The 14,912-nt window shown below is 41.6% G+C and overlaps 2 long non-coding RNA genes across 2 annotated transcripts in view; one reads left to right on the top strand and one right to left on the bottom strand.

The window, feature by feature from the left end:
* Positions 1 to 13,524, top strand: part of LOC105525603 — a 38,972-nt gene extending 25,448 nt beyond the window's left edge. Inside the window, exons 3-4 of the long non-coding RNA XR_001003952.1 lie at positions 6,447 to 6,528; positions 11,941 to 13,524. This is a non-coding gene — a long non-coding RNA (uncharacterized LOC105525603). The remainder of the gene's footprint in view (positions 1 to 6,446; positions 6,529 to 11,940) is intronic.
* Positions 1 to 14,912, bottom strand: part of LOC105525610 — a 91,720-nt gene that overhangs the window by 63,317 nt on the left and 13,491 nt on the right. Inside the window, exon 2 of the long non-coding RNA XR_001003954.1 lies at positions 2,214 to 2,376. This is a non-coding gene — a long non-coding RNA (uncharacterized LOC105525610). The remainder of the gene's footprint in view (positions 1 to 2,213; positions 2,377 to 14,912) is intronic.

The following is a 14,912-nucleotide window of genomic DNA, read 5'->3' as shown; positions in this document are numbered from 1 at the left end:
AGACGGAGTCTCACTCTGTCGCCCAGGCTGGAGTGCAGTGGCCCGATCTCAGCTCACTGCAAGCTCCGCCTCCCGGGTTTACGCCATTCTTCTGTCTCAGCCTCGCAAGTAGCTGGGACTACAGGTGGCCTGAAGTAGTTTTGCTGGTTTCTTTGGAATCCCCTTGACCAAAAGGGAGCCCTTCCAGTTGGTTGGGGGCTTAGAATTTTATTTTCGGTTTTCACCCCTCATGTTTGTTCATATTGAGGTCTATTTCTCAAATATGTCGATGCTCCTGAAAGTCAAATGCTAGGAATATGGCAAATAGCTATGCATTTGTTGAGGTGGTGTTTCAGATGAATTTTTCAAATTTTCCATGTAGAGGAAATGGCTAGCAATGTGAATCTTCATGTTTCCATTTTGAAATGAAGATATGTGCCTGTCATATACTGGAAAATCAACAAAATTCTGTTGAATAAATGTTGTGGAAAGAGGTTTATAAACATTCAGAGGAAAGCTGAATTTTCCTGAAATGATCCCTATTTCAGTTCCAAGGGCTCTATGTATTAAAAAATATCAAATATTCTTCTATTTTTTTCCATTACAGCTCACACAAATGCACATGTGTTCTGAGAATCAAAGGGTCAGCCTTGGACACATCTCACATATCAAGTAAAGGATTTCTCTGTAATTTTTGAAGAGATCTGGTATAATGTGTGCTCCAATGTTCTGAAATGTTCGTGAATCACTTAACTTGTGACTGACTCTAGAATTGTTTGTTATGTTTTCCATGAAAAGTGTTGTTTACACACACAGAATCTACTGCCTGCTCAAGCCTGCCTAGCTAAGCCATAATGTTTTCCAGGGATTCACTTCTCACCATTACAGCCTTGGACGGGGCAGGTCTGCTTGACCCTAGAGTATTCTAGTTCCCTTGCAGTCACTGTTCAGGAATGTATAGACCTATGACCTTACTAAGATGAACAAGACATAAGGAGAATTTTACTAGGGGAATTCTAGTAAAAAGCTTTGCTCTTCTAAAAAAGACATGTAGGAAGCTACCTGTTGCCTTCCTTATGAGGAGCCTCCTACCTCGTTTGATGGCACTTGAAATCTCAGGTGCTACCTTACCACTAGTCTAAGGGAGACACCATTCTGAGGAGGATGGCTGTGCAGAGAGATGAATGGAACCTGGGAAAAGTTGACATTGCTGAACTGTTGACTTTGCCAACTTAGCAACCCCACTCCCTGCTGATGGATCTTTGGGCTTTCTAAGAGAGAGAATAAGACCCTTCACTGCAGAAGTCTGATCCAGGATTTTCTGTAGCTACAGTTGAAAACATTGAAAAGATACCACTTATTTGTAAATGGCCATGTTTTACAGAAAATTAATTGTGTTAGAAAAATTCATTTTCTCCTCAGAAGATCATGAACTTCTCGAGGGCAGAGATTGTATTTTGTGATTCACTGATGCTCAGAAGCAGGCACAGTGAGTCCTTGTGATGTTGTTTTTGTTTAGTTTTAGTTTCATTAAATTTTGGGATAACTCATGGTATTCTTAAGGCCGCCTTTTCAAGTATGCTATAGCAATTTTCTCTATTTTGCACTCTGAAGACAATACCGGTGAATAAGATTTGAATCTACCCCCCCTTAATTTTAAATATAGTAGAAGAAGCAGATGTACACACAAGGTATAATCCATGGAAAAATAGGAAATAGGAAGACCATTATGATATTTTCTATCAAGCAGAATTGAGTTTATCTGCAAATAACCGTGAAATGAATCATAATGGCTTAAACATTAAAGATTGCTTTTCCTCACGTGACAGAATTTCTAGCGGTTACTGGAGTTAGTACAGGAGTTTAGAGGAATCAAGAGAACGTTTTGGAATCCTTTGGCTTTTTCCTTATCATTGAAAAGTGACCGCTGCATCTCATGCCATCACATCCTAATCAACACAAAAATATCTAGAAGAGATGATGCCAGCCATATCTCTGCTATTATCCATAAAAGTTTGGCAAGAAATGCCTCACAGAGATTTATGCATAGACTTGCGGTTTAACTTAGGTCAAACAATCACTCTCATCTTTAAAGATGACCTGACAAAAGGAGAATAAGTCTGTCAGTCCCCTTGAGTTAGCCTCACCACTGCCCGAACAAAGAACGGGCAATTTTAAGCTTGAGAAGTAAAAGGGACTGAGAAAATAGACAGCTATTAGAGAATGCCACCTACCTGATGTATGACATTGAGCTGGAGCCTGGAAACAGTTGAGGCTGGAGAGGGAGGTAGAACGAGATTATGAGGCTGTGGCTGGGCTGAGGAGCTTTGTCTATTCTCCAAGAGCAAAGGGGAAGAACATGGTCCCATGACGGTACACCCTGGGCACACTCAAAGACTGTGAGAAGGAAAGAGGAATTAATTTCATTTAAACATCATCACTTGACAAGACGTCCACACTATGATATCTACAGTAGGTTTTATATGTTTTGTCTTGGAACTTGTCTTAGACATTTAGGTATTGGAAACACTAAGATGAAGAAGACAGAGAATTGCTTCATGCTTTTATTGCCCCCCACACCCCCAAAAAGGAATTTGTTTAATAAAGTTGCTCTCTTCTGGAGGAATAAATTGTAAATGGGATTTAAGTTTTCATTAGTAGCGTATTATTGGGTAGCTATGTAGAGGTAAAGAACTTCAAGTTTAACCAGGACATTATCTGAATTTCCCAAAATATCAATTTTAAACATAACTCACTGTTACTAATGTTTGAAAATGCAACTTCACAAGTTAATTGGGATATAATTCATAGACCACACAACTGTGCATTTAAAGGGTACAATTAAAGGGTTTTATTAGGTTCACAGCTACCAGCAAAATCTGATTTTAGAACATTTTCACCCCGCAAAAAGAAGCACTGTGCCCATTGCCAGCCACTCCCATGACCCTCCATCTCCACCCTCCAGGTGCTAAGTAACAACTAATTTACATTTCGTCTCTATAGTTTTGCCTGTTCTTGACATTCCATACAAATAGAATCATATAACATATGATGATTTCTTGGGACAGGATCCTCTCATTTGCCATAATGTTGTTAAGGTTCATCTCTGCTGTAGGATGCATCAGTAATTCATTTCTTTTAATGGATGAATGTTACGCTGTTGTCTAGATAGATCATAGTTTGTTTATGCATTCAAGTGGAGAGTCATTTGGGTGGTTTTCATTCCATGATTGTTATGACTATAGTGCTCTCAAAATTCTTGTACAAGCTTTTGTGTGCACACATTTTCATCTTTCTTAAGTGCATACCTAGGTGTGGAATTGCTGGGTCATTTAGTAACTATGTTTAGCTTTTTGAAGAACATCCAACTCTTTTCCAAAGTGGTTGCACTATTTTATATTCTCACCAGGAATTATGAAGCCTTCCATTTCTCCACATCCTCATCGACATTAGTTATTATTTGTCTTTTAATTGTAGCCACACCTAGTGGTTGTGAAGTATAACCTTACTGTGGTTTTGATTTGCATTTCCCTAATGGCTAACGATGTTGAGCATCTCTTCCTTTGCTAATTGTCCATCTGTGTACTTTTTTTTAAAGAGAAATACCTTTTCAAATACTTTGTTGGAGAATGACATTCACTGGGGCAGGAGGCAGGGGTGAATGAGGCTAGAAATGGAAAGAGCTACACCCACATCTAAGCTTGATAGGATCTGTCATGTTTTGTCCATTTCAGGTACTCTCACTGGTGACTTACACTCTAGAAATTATTGAGAACCCCAAAGATGTTTTGTTTCTATACCTCAGGTGCATCTATATTTAATACATTATTATGACAATATTATGTGATTATTATACTAATATATAACATTATTAATACAATATTAAACATTGAGATATTCAAAGTATTTGTTATTTCGTTTAAAACTAACAAAAACAAACCTATTAAAAGTGAATATACATAAAATATTTTTATGAAAATTACATTTTTTCAAAAGAAAATTACTCTGAGGATAGCAGCATCATACTATATTTTTGCAATTATGCATAATGTTTTCTTTAATAGAAGACAGCAGGATTCTCATCTCTGCTTCTGCATTCCATCTGAGACAAGATGTTCGAATTGAAGCAAATGAGAAACATAAAAAAAAAAATGAAGTAAATAAATAAGCTACGGCTTCACCCCAGTACATTGTTGGCAGGAGAAACAGCGGCAAATCCAGGAAACTAAAGGAAAATCAGTGTTACTAGAGAGAGATACAGAACTAGAGCCTGGAATGAGGTGAGGCTGGAGAGGGAGGTAGGACAAGACTTTGAGGCTGTAGCTGGGCTGAGTGGCTTTGTCTATTCTCCAAGAGCAAAGGGAAGAATGTGGCCCCACAGCAGCGCATTTTGGGCAAATGAGACTTCTGAACTGGGGACCTTGAAACAGGAGGGCCCACATTACCAGCCATGTAGGAAGCATCTGTTCAGTGGCAGAATGCAAAGAGGATGGTAGGGGGGCACTGCCTCCCCGTGTAACCGTAATAGGTCCCTTACCCAACACATGCAGCAAGTCAACACCTAGAGGCATGAGGTTGCAGCAGAGAAAGGGCTTCAATCATAAGGCCACCAAAGGAGGACATGGGAGGAAACCTCAAATCCATCTCCGCCAGGAATTTGGGGCTAGGGTTTGAAGAGATTTGGAGCGGGTTGAAGGGTAGAAATTGTTGATTGGTTGGAGAATGCAGGGCGAAGCCACAGGCCAGGGAGAGGAAGAAGCTGTATTCTCATGCTGATCTCATTCCTCTGTGGGGGGTCTACACACCAGTTGCTAGAATTTGGGGTCTGAAAAACATCCTAAGCAATCCGTAAACAAAAGCCCCATGAGCTGATTGTCAGAGGTCCTGTCGACAGGAGCAATGGGAATGCAAGTCAGTCCTTCAACAGTCTCATGACCCTGTGTCCTCATGTCCCTGTGTAGGAGCAACAGGAAAGCACCGGGTGAGGACCTGGTGCTACTGGGCTTCTAGCAACAAGGAAAGGGCCAGAGTACAGCCTGAGGCATCCTTAGCTGTAACTCTATTTCTGTCCAAAACCTTGTGTGCAATTCTTATCAATCCTGGGGGGATGGCTTCACCCAGGGCCTGACATGGGAAAGGCTGCTGAGGTCAATAGTGACAGCAGCGGCAGCCCTAGCAGTGGAGGAAGTCACCATGGGTGACTGAGAGGTGTCTCTTTCCAAGTTCTGTGCTGAGTGCACATTGCACTTTGGTGTTTTTGCGGGAAGGAGATTCTGAAATTGAGTTTAGCATGCAAGACATTTATTTGGGAGTGTCCTTGATATAAACATCTATGGGAGAAGGGGGAGAAAGCTGGCAGAGCAGGATGTTGTGCTGGGAGGTGGTCCCGGAGGCCTCAGCCCATTCTGTTTGTGCTCAGGAGCCCACATGGCCTGTCAGAACTGTGCTGCATCGGGTCAGGCATTTACTCCTCAGCAATAGTAACCACCCAAGGGGTCCACCTTGCCCACTGCCTAAACACAGTGGATTCATCAAGACAGAGGAATTGCAATAGAGAAAGAGTAATTCACACAGGGCCAGCTGTATGGAAGACCTGAGTTTTATTATTACTCAAATCAGTATCCCTGAGCATTTAGGGAGTAGAGTTTTTAAGGACAACTTGGTGGTTTGGAGGAAGCCAGTGAGCCAGAAGTGCTGACTGGTCAGGGATGAAATCACAGGGTGTCGGAGCTATCTTCTTGCACTGAGTCAGCTCCTCGGTGGAAGTCACAAGATCAGATGAGCCAGTTTATCAGCCTGGGTGGTGCCGGCTGATCCATCAGGTGCAGGGTCTGCAAAATGTCTCAAGCACTGACGTTAGGGGCACCTTAGGGAGGGTCCGAATCTTGTAGCCTCCAGTTGCGTGACTCCTAAACCATAATTTCTAATCTTGTGGCTAATGTTAGTCTTACAAAGGCAATGTAGTCCCCAGGCAAGAAGGAGGTCTGCTTTGGGAAAGGGCTGTTTCCATCTTTGTTTAAACTATAAACTTTGTTTAAACTATATAAAACTATGTCCTTGTTTAAACTGTAAACCAAGTTTCTCCCAAAGTTAGTTCAGCCTAAGCCTAGGAATGAACAAGGACAGCTTGGAGGTTAGTAGCAAGATGGAGTTGGTTAAGTTAGATCTCTTTCACTGTCTCAGTCATAATTTTGCAAAGGTGGTTTCACAATTATTACTATTATTGACGGTGAGCCACCCCTAAAAGGGCATGACCTTGGTGGGAAAGATTTTCTTCATTGGCAACAATGCAGGCGAGATTTGAGGGCTGTCTTCTGGTCATTTGCGACCTAAAGCTGAGCTGCACGTGTGGGATCAGGCGGTCTCGGATCCACATGCCCCTGTCACCATGGTGTTTTAAATACTTCATCTCATTTGCTCTTAATATCAACCCTACGAAGCAGTGACTTTATTTTCCTCTTTGACAGGTGAAGAAACAGACTCAGAATAGTCCTTGAGCTTGCCATTGGGAAGTGAAAATCAATCGCTTGAATAAATATAAGGACTCAGGTAAGAGGCATGGGTACAGACCAAGACAGCCCTAATGTCCCTCTTGGTTTAACTCTTCTTGCTGCCTCTGGGTCCCTGGTTTCCCTATTCTTAGAGCATTTACTTTAGAAGACTTGCCACTGGGGCTCTTTCTCTGCCCCTTGGAGATGCAAATCTGTTCCAAATCCTCCTGCCAGAGTAAAAAACCTGGCCTGTCTTTCTCAAGGACCTGGGAGCCATTCCTTTGAAATGTAGTCATCCAGGAACATGAGCTGCCCTATCTCCCTGTCTCTGTGGGAGGGAAGGAGCCTAATTTCAGCAGGAGTCTTGCTCCAAGTGTTAAAACTCCCTCTTGTCGTAAAGATACAAGAAAGTTCACTTTTCCTTTGGGGAAAGCTGATTTACCAAGAAGGATGGCCTACAATTCCCTGACCCTAGGTCTTCACACACGCGTGCGTGCACACTTTCTTCAGAGGAGCTGTGCTCAAACTGAGTTCTGGTCTCTTTACCGTATTGCAGTAGCTTTGAACGAAGCCTTCCGTAACTCTGCCAAGTGCAATTTAGTTTTGACAGTTCCATTCAAAACCGTGGGCTAGAAGATACACTGGAATCAGGTTTAGAAACTCTAATGCATAGGTGAATGAGATAGGCAAGGAGAATTTGGCCATATACAAGATGGAATGGGGAAGATGCTAGAAGGTGGAGACCCCACTAGAGGAGTGAATAGTGTCCCCCCAAAATTACTTCTGACACCCTGGCACCTATGAGCCTTATTTTGGAACTAGGATTTTTGCAGGTGTAATTGAGCTAAAGATCTTGAGATCAAACCATCCTTGATTTAGGGTGGGCCCTAAATCTAAATATTAGTGTCCTTATAAAATAAAGCAGGGGAAGATTTGAGACACAGGGAAGGAGGCCTGTGAAGACAGAGGTGGAGACGAGAGTGCGGCTGCCACCAGCCGAGGCAGGAAGACCTGGAGGCAGCACAGGCAAGGGAGGATCCTCCCCTAGAGCCTTCAGAGAGAGTGTGACTCTGCCGGCCAAACTTATGGCTTCCTGTACTGTGAAAGAATCAACCTGTATTGTTTCAGGCTGTTAAGTTTGTTGCATCTGCCTCAGGAAATGAAGGCACCACCTAAAAGCTCTGTGATCATTACTCTGAAGAAATGTGTTAGTAGATCCCTTAGATTTGCCAAAAAATGCCAGAAGTCTGTCATTTGCTGTCAGATCCTTTCATTTTTAATTTTTTTTTAATTCTTAGTTTTTACTTTTTATATTTTATTATTTATTTATTTATTTTGAGACAGAGTCTCACTCTGTCAACCAGGCTGGAGTGCAGTGGCAAGATCTCAGCTCACTGCAGTCTCTGCCTCCTAGGCTCAAGTGATGCTCCCACCTCAACCTCCTGAGTGGCTGAGACCACAAACACTCCCCACCACGACAGGCTGATTTTTTGTATTTTTGGTAGAGAGGGGATTTCACTATGTTGCCCAGGCTGGTCTTGAACTCCTGAGCTCAGCAATCCACTTACCTCAGCCTTCCAAAGTGCTGGGTTACAGACTTGGGCCATCACACCTGGCCTTAGATTCTTTTATTTTTAAATGTCAGCAAACAACTGATGTTTTTTCCTCAGTTCTTTGCAGGCCAGCATGTAAGGGGCAAAGCAGGTAAGAAACAAGTCTCCGGGGGCAAGCACAGGCTCCAAGTACCACATTAAGAACCTAGACTTGATTTCGAATTTGAGCTACATTGAATTGTTCCAGGTGAGTGGTGACTTCTGCCTGATGGGGTGACAGTTGTTGGTCCTGAATATGTTTACTGTCCTCCTAATTCAAGGTCAGAGGGAGCATCTTTTTTTTTTGAGACGGAGTCTTGCTCTGTCGCCCAGGCTGGAGTGCAGTGGTGCAATCTCGGCTCACTGCAAGTTTGGCCTCCTGGGTTCACGCCATTCTCCTGCCTAAGCCTGCTGAGTAGCTGGGACTACAGGCACCTGCCAACACGCCCGGCTAATTCTTTTTGTATTTTTATTAGAGACGGGGTTTCACTGTGTTAGCCAGGATGGTCTCAATCTCCTGACCTTGTGATCCACCTGCCTCGGCCTCCCAGAATGCTGGGATTACAGGTGTGAGCCACCACGTCCAGCAGGAGCATCTTTTGCTACTTAAGACGTGGACCTGTGTCTCAGCCTAGAAGTGTGGAAGAATGAACCTGGATAGTTGAGTAGAAGGCACATCACACAAAACACTGAAACTGCTTTTGCAAAAATTAGAGCAGTGAGGGAAGGGCTGACTCCATCTTGCCTCAAGCCTGGCAGGCCATTTATCTTCACTCATTCTGGAGCACAGGTCAAGCTAAACATGGGAGGAATTTATAGTTTAACTGAGAGCAAGGATGATTAATAGTGCCTTCCTAAAATTAATTCCTCCTTGCTCAGGGACCAAAAACTGATGAAAGGCCTGAAGATGGGGATCATGGGAAGAGTCTGAATTCTGCTAAAATGTAGGCATCATTTCTATCATTCTTACTACTCAGGAGTCATGTGGTCAGAGGTCACAAGATTTGAGCCTCCCCCAGTTGCTCCTATAGATAACTTCACTACTGTAGAGCCTAAGATTGGTCTCTCAAGATGTTTCTTCAGACCTTTGCATTCTGGCAATCAACTGACCTCACTTGGACTCATGAGTCATGACTGAACCCGTCCTGTGGCCCCATGTGGAGATAAACTCAACACACAAGGATCATTTTCCACACTTCTGTGATTTCGTATCCAACCAATGACACCCATTTTCTAGCCTCCTGTTCACCAAAGCATCTTTGAAAATCCTAACCTCTAAGCCTTCGGGAAGACTGATTTGAGTAATAACTCTGTTCCCTGAATGGCTGGCCTAGTGTCAATTAAACTCTTTCTTTACTGCAATACCATGGTCTCAGTGAATTGGTTTTGTCTGTGCAATGGGCAAAAAGAACCTGTCTGGTGAGCATCTCCACACATTTAGGAATTGTCTATCTAAGACAATGGAGTTATTTTCACCCTCAACAAATGTCTCAACTCTGTGACATTTTAAGCAGATCTTAACTTTGACTTATGAATTCAAGAAGGAAAAAAAAAGTAAGAAACTGTGATTGTAATAGCTCCTCTGGACGTCCTCCCCACTGGAGACAGGCTCCCTTGCTGTTGTGTGGTCACTGTTCCCATTAACCTAAGGAAATCTACACTTGCAAATGAAGTCCTGGGGTCCGGACTAAATGTTCACAGTCTGGCCACATGCTAGTATTTCATGTGCTAGCCCATATCTTTAAATAGACTCATGGAGATGTGTTAAATGATATAACAGAATAAAAATCAAGCTTAACTTAAAGATGAGTCTTTTTTTTTTCTATATGAGGAAATAAAGCAATTGAACATTTCTTTGCACTTTATGTTAAATTAAATTCTAACATGTATAGAAAAAAGAAAAAATGCACTCTGATGATGAAGGAACTGAGTCAAATTCACAGCCAGTGTCTTTTTTTTTTTTGAGACAGAGTCTAGCTCTGTCGCCCAGGCTGGAGTGCAGTGGTGATGTGATCTCGGCTCACTGCAACCTCTGCCTCCTGGGTTCAAGCGATTCTCTTGCCTCAGCCTCCCAAGTAGCTGGGACTACAGGCAAGTGCCACCATGCTTGGCTATTTTTTCTATTTTTAGTAGAGACAAGGTTTCACTGTGTTAGCCAGGATGGTCTCGATCTCCAGCCAGTGTCGTTTTAGTGAATGAAAACAGTGAATCAAAATCCACAAAAAACCATTTTTAGCAATCAGTTGGCTTTTATTGTATTTGAAGATAATCTCAGCCATTTGTTTTGCATTGGAATTCGTTTTGTTTTTATCTGTTTTGCTAACAAATCAGAGATTCCGTTTTGTGCACCCCAGGGGCAGGCAGCACACCTGTTTTATAAATTGGTGTCTACCCATTGCTCTGCAGAATACCAGACACGGGTGCTCTAATCCATGTAGTGTTGAGGCAGTGAAGTTTGTGTTCCGGAGACTTCAGAATTCCTTAATGTACTGGTGTTGATAAAAGGTGATGAGGTGAAGTAGAACGACCGTAAACTTAGAGGTTGGTAACATGTGTCCTGGCCCCTTGTCTGCAGTAAATCTCAGGAAAACAATATGCCCTTCTTGGGTTTCATTATCTCATCTGTAAATGAAACTGTTAGACAACGTCAGTACAGAGAACACGTGCTTTGGCTGGAATGTGAGATAATTTTAGGTGTCATCAATCTTAATGTTAAATAATATGGCCGAGTGCAGTGGTTCATGCCCGTAATCCCAGCACTTTGGTAGGCTGAGGTGGATGGATCACGAGGTCAAGAGATCCAGACCTTCCTGGCTAACATGGTGAAACCTCATCTCTACTAAAAATACAAAAATTAGAGCATGCCTGTAATCCCAGCTACTCGGGAGGCTGAGACAGGAGAATTGCTTGAACCCGGGAGGTGGAGGTTGCAGTGAGCCGAGGTCGCACCATTGCACTCCAGACTGGTGACAGAGCGGGACTCCGTCTCAAAAAAAAAAAAAAAAGTTAAATAATATTATGAGGAATAATTTCCCATTAACATCTTCTTTTTTCCTTCTGGTGATACAAAAGGATCATCTTTTTTTGTAATAGCATTTTTTTACATTTTTTGAGCTCCTATTTAAAACAGCAAATCCATGTTCAGAATTTTGGAGATATGATTATGCAGGTAGAGCTCTATGAAATTGCTCATCTTCAGGCCGGGCGCGGTGGCTCAAGCCTGTAACCCCAGCACTTTGGGAGGCCGAGACGGGCGGATCATGAGGTCAGGAGATCGAGACCATCCTGGCTAACCCGGTGAAACCCTGTCTCTACTAAAAAATACAAAAAACTAGCCGGGCGAGGTGGCGGGCACCTGTAATCCCAGCTACTTGGGAGGCTGAGGCAGGAGAATGGCGTAAACCCGGGACACGGAGCTTGCAGTGAGCTGAGATCTGGCCACCGCACTCCAGCCTGAGTGACAGAGCAAGACTCCCGTCTCAAAAAAGAAAAAAAAAAAAAAGAAATTGCTCATCTTCATTATATTTATTTTTGTGGCAAGATGTAGTCATTTTTTTCACTTAGAGTTCAAGAAAAGGTTCATTTTTAAATAGATGAATTTAAATGCAACAGTGGGTCAATTTATAGATAAATACTGAGAAACAGAATAGGTAGAACTTAGGAGTGGCAACATTTGCTAGTAGTGCATAAGTCAGTGATATTCATGGGATCCTGCAGGCTGGTGTGTCAGGACCCTTGTCATCTTAAAATTGGACCTCTCTGTCTATTGTATATTCACCTTTCTTTCGAAAAGTGCTGTAGTTTTCTTGGAAGTGGAAAAATAAATATACCTAAACACACACACAAACAAAAACTGCATGGATCAATTTCTCTTGCAGGTAGACATCACCATGTGACTCAACAGCAGCCAATAAGATGGAAATAAAGACTATGAAGTTATCGGATGGCATCTACAAGGAATACTTAGATAAGGAGCTGACTCTGGTGGCAATTGTTCTTTTGTCTTTCTCACCTTCCTTCTTGCCCTGTTGGGATGCTGAAGTGATGGCTGGTATACAGATGCCCTCTTGTGATGTTGAGATAAACATGAGAATAAAAGTCAGCGATTACAGATGGCAGAGAAGAGAGAGAAAGATAGGATGTAGGTGGATATTGATGGAACTAAGTTTCTATTACACAAGTTCTACCACTAACCTCTGGACTTTATGATATGTGAGGGAGAAATAAACTCCTATTTTAGAAGAAAGAGATCTATGTTACCTGCAACTGAATGGAATGCCTAGTTGGCACATCCTATGTGCTCCAAACCTTCCTTAATTTCTATGTGTAAAGCATACTTAGCCTTTACCCATTATTCTGTTCACATCCATTCACTCAAACGGCCTCCCAACTCTTTAGTAAAGAGTTTACTATAGTTTACTTTATTACTAAGGCAGATTCTGGAGCAAGCCCCCAAATCATAGATTGAATATCCACTCATCACAAGAGAGAGATTTGAAGATACTTCTGTCCAAACACATTTTAAATTTCCAGCATCTTTGGTGGACGTTCGTGGTGGTTGATAGGGTTTAAATGACTTGTGATTCAAGCTCCATATTATAATGTAACAGAGCAAAAGTTCATGTTTTTTTTTTATTTTTTTATTTTACTTTAAGTTCTGGTATACATGTGTAGAACATGCAGGTTTGTTACATAGGTATATATGTGCCATGGTGGTTTGCTGCACCTATCAAACCGTCACCTAGGTTTTAAGCCCCACATGCACTAGGTATTTGACCTAATGCTCTCCCTCATCTTGCCCCCAAACCCGAGAGGGCCCAGTGTGTGATGTTCCCCTCCCTGTGTCCACGTGTTCTCATTGTTCAGCTCCCACTTATGAGTGAGAACATGTGGTGTTTCATTTTCTGTTCCTGTGTTAGTTTGCTGAGAACGATGGCTTCCAGCTTCATCCATGTCCGTGCAAAGGACACGAACTCACTATTTTTTATGGCTGCATAGTATTCCATGAGTATGGATTTGGTTATAGATAGAGCTGGATGTGCCTTAGCTATATCTAATGGGTTTTGACATGTTATATCAATTTATTACTGCTTTTGTAAATGAATATATTAAGAAGAAAAATTACAAATGAACCTTTCTTTACAAACTTTTAGGATAAGCAAGTTCAGTTATTTAAAAATGGATGTTTGCAACATACAGAGTAATTCTTTTCAGGAAATTAAAAATGATTAAAAATTATAATCATTTTGATCCCATTCAGATATCATATATTTAACTGTGAGAAAATTCTCAGAGATAAATGTCAACTTTTCAAAAATCTTAAATAAATTAAATCAAAATGTCCACTCTAAAATAAAAAATTAGCTCTGATTATTTCTTCTTTTTAAATTTTTCCTTATAGTTGTAAAAATAAAGTGAATGTTTTGGCTCGTTTCCTCATTAAAGTTTGACTTTTCCAGTCACCAGTGTTCTGTTCTTTCTTACAAATGTTTATGTGCCTGCAATGAGAACATTACCCTGTAGAGCATTTGGTGGTGGAAATCCTTCCAATGAGGGAGCAAGCAGGACGCCAGCTTAGAATGATTATAGAGGCAACAAACTCAAATGTTAATAGGTGTTGAGGAAAGGAGTGTGAGTGGGTTTGGAGGGTTGATCATAAAGCAATAGGGAGTGGTGAGGACTGTAGCCAACAAGGGAGCTTCTGCTCTGCCTAATGTAGGGCACCCAGGACACAACTTCAGAGGCTTCTTTTTTTGTGACATCTTTCAATATGTAGGGAAGAGTGAAAAAAAATCTTTTTTTTTAAACTCTGTCATAACAGCAACATAAAATACACTTCTGTGACCTATATCCAATCTGTGTGTCTGTACGGGACTCAGTGACCTCAGTCCCTTAGGACTAGTGAATTATCAGAGATGTCAGGAAAGAACAGGCTGGGTACAAGTGGAAGTTGACTTCTGGTCTCAGAAGAATAAAAAAGACAAAGAGATGAGATCCCATCTTTCAATGTACCTTCCGTCTTTGAAGTGAGTCTAATAGCTGAAATAGAGAATGAGTTAAAGCTAATAAAAGTTAGAATGTTATTAATCCAATTTTAATTGTTACCAGAAAATAATGCCATTCTTAGTTATCACCAACCTTCCAATATAAGAATATTTCTCCTAATTTTCTTCTTCTCTGCCCTTCACTAAACATAAATCCAGAACCATGAAAGTCAATTACTTCTCCCTGGCACTGCTACTCATGACCCATATTAAGTATTCAAGTCTTCTAAATTATTTTACTCTCCATACAAAGAAAATAGCACTAGTATTTATAAGTGAAGACAACTCCAAATATAAATGACAGAACTGTAACTCAACTTAACCATAAACATATGTCTTTTTTCACCTAACAAGAAGTCAAGTAGGAATGGCTTTGGGGGAAGTTGATCCAAGGGCTAAATCTTGTACCCAAGGCCCCAAGTGCTTTCCATCTCCCCAATCCTTCATTCTTGGTGATGAGTTTATCCTCACAAGGGCTGCAGATGGCTGTAGCAATCCTAAGTGTCTCATTCAGACATAATAGCAGGCACAAGAAATGACTATTTCATCCTGTGTCTCTTTCTTAGGAATCGGGACCTTTCTCTCCTGGGTACCCACAAACAGAACTTCCTTGTCATTGGCCAAAATTGGGTCACATAACCCTTTCCACCCTCACTGGAAATGAGGATAGAATTAGCCCATCCCTCAAGTTGGAGTGAATTCAGATTCTCCTGGGGTAAATGCTGTATGTAGAAAGAGTAGATATCTTAACCAAGTCATAATTCAGGACAACAGTTGGTGGATAGGTAACCAAAGTGTGCATAGGA

Source organism: Colobus angolensis, unplaced genomic scaffold (assembly GCF_000951035.1).
Source record: "Colobus angolensis palliatus isolate OR3802 unplaced genomic scaffold, Cang.pa_1.0 Scaffold115, whole genome shotgun sequence".
NCBI lineage: Eukaryota > Metazoa > Chordata > Mammalia > Primates > Cercopithecidae > Colobus > Colobus angolensis.
This window is presented reverse-complemented; position numbering and strand designations above follow the sequence as displayed.